We start from the raw sequence: 2,096 nt of genomic DNA, 5'->3' as shown, positions 1-2,096 counted from the left end.
ATCTTGCTTTATTGATACAAATTTAAGGTCAAGTTTGTTATATGTATATGTATTTCTGGTCTTGATTAAGGTATTGTGATTGTGTAGTTCACTTCAAAAATGTAATGTATAATTAAGAAATATAGGTTAATAGATAATCCTCTATAATAGTCAAGTTTGTAGTCATGCTAGTTAGATTTTCTAAATGTAGAGAAATATATTACTATTACATAGGTATTTGTCAAATCTTTCAGAGTCATTCAGAATATGACATTTAAAAGTTTTAATAACTTAGGACTTTTAATGACAATGAGACACATCTGCTCCTGCCAGCAACAGCTACTTCATGAAGAAGATGGGCATTGAAGAGGCTCCTTATGGAGTTTGCTAGCCATTTGGGCAAGAAATTGCTCTTGCCTGGACTGCTTCACTGGACATGCACTACTCACAGAGAGATGAACTTGCCTAAAGGTGAGATGATCCTTCAGGGTTCCGCTTCATGAAAGCGTCTACAAGACATTCTACACAATACAGAAGAAAGTGATTGAACTGTCTTAGAAATTTCCTGCTTCATGGATACTCTGGGCCTGTAGGCTGAAGATGGATGCCCCAATGGAACAGAAAAAATTTGGGTGACTGTCCAGGCAGCAAGATGTCTCTGTCAATTCTAGAATTTTGGAAGTTGCTTACAATACACTTCTTGTTTTACTTAGGTAATATTATATCTTTCTGGAGTCTTTGATGGAGTTGAAGAGTAGATAGATAGTTATAGTTTTCTATAGTTGTGACAAAAGATAAAGTATATATATATATATTGTAACTGTAATTCTTGTTTGGTAACTGTTTTGATATATGTAATTTTACTATGTTAAAGTTAAAGCCTTTAACTTGGTGTGGGAGGTCCTTCTTTACATGTATTGCTTTCATTGGTTAGTGAATAAAGAAATTGCCTTGGCCCTTTGATAGGGCAGTACTTAGAATAATAGAAATGGGTTAAATTAAGATGTAAGAATTAGCCAATAAGAAACTAGACCTAATGAGCCAAGCAGTGTTTTAATTAATATGGTTTTTGTGTGATTATTTCAGGTGTAAGCTAGTTGGGTGGCCGGGAAGAACAAGCGGTCTTCTTCCTTCAACAGAGAAAATTAACTTCTGAAAATATACTTCTGACCTCTATGCTAGCTACATGGCATAAATTTTTACTTGCATGTTTTCAAACACAAGTTCATCATCATCACATATATTTTAGGGTTAGTAGAACATATTTTAAAATAAAGAAAAAGAAGAGATAATTCCAAGGTTAATAGATTAAGCAGGCATGGGTTATGGAGTGAAAGAAAGCATTGTGTAATTGTGTTAGCCAAAATCAGACACATTTAAAAGAAGTCCTATGGAAACTCACTAATTAGTAGACTAATTTATATATATATATATATACTTTAATGAGAAGGTTCAAAGATAATTACCCTACATTGATGGAGAATGTTGTTCCAATAAGACATGGATTACTAAATATGTTATAGTGCAGGGCAAGAGAAAAGCTTTGATTTGTTGGTCAACTGATTCCCTGAAGTTATTCAACACAACCATAACTATTGTGATTGTTCTTGGATTCCCACCATGATTCTATTGTAGGGTCTATTGATGAAGGTACCATGTAATGCGGCTGTACCATTGAGACATACATACATCTCCAACCAATCAGGTAACTTCCTCCTACTACCTAGTTTTCATAGTGTCAGAAGTGTTATTCAGGATGTTAAAAGATGAAAGATGACAAAAAAAGAGAGAAAAGACATCAGTGATTTTACCAACCACTGTATTCTGCATGCTACAACAATGACCTGTCAAATAAATTGTGTATAATGGTACAGCAGTAGCATAGCTATAATTAGCTAACTGGTTTTTTATTGAGGCCTGATGCATGAGGTTATGTATGCTATGAATATGTTATACTGCCATTGGTTAATGAAAAAGCTGCCTCTGCCAATGACTTAACAGAGTAAAGTAAGGCTGAAAGATATATCTATGTATCTATCTATGTATCTATCTATGTATCTATCTATGTATCTATCTATGTATCTATCTATGTATCTATCTATGTATCTATCTATGTA

The sequence above is a fragment of the Microtus oregoni genome, unplaced genomic scaffold (assembly GCF_018167655.1).
Source record: "Microtus oregoni isolate MIOR12 unplaced genomic scaffold, Mior012 000106F_ref0000393, whole genome shotgun sequence".
NCBI classification, from domain to species: domain Eukaryota; kingdom Metazoa; phylum Chordata; class Mammalia; order Rodentia; family Cricetidae; genus Microtus; species Microtus oregoni.
Note: the sequence above shows the minus strand (reverse complement) of the source record.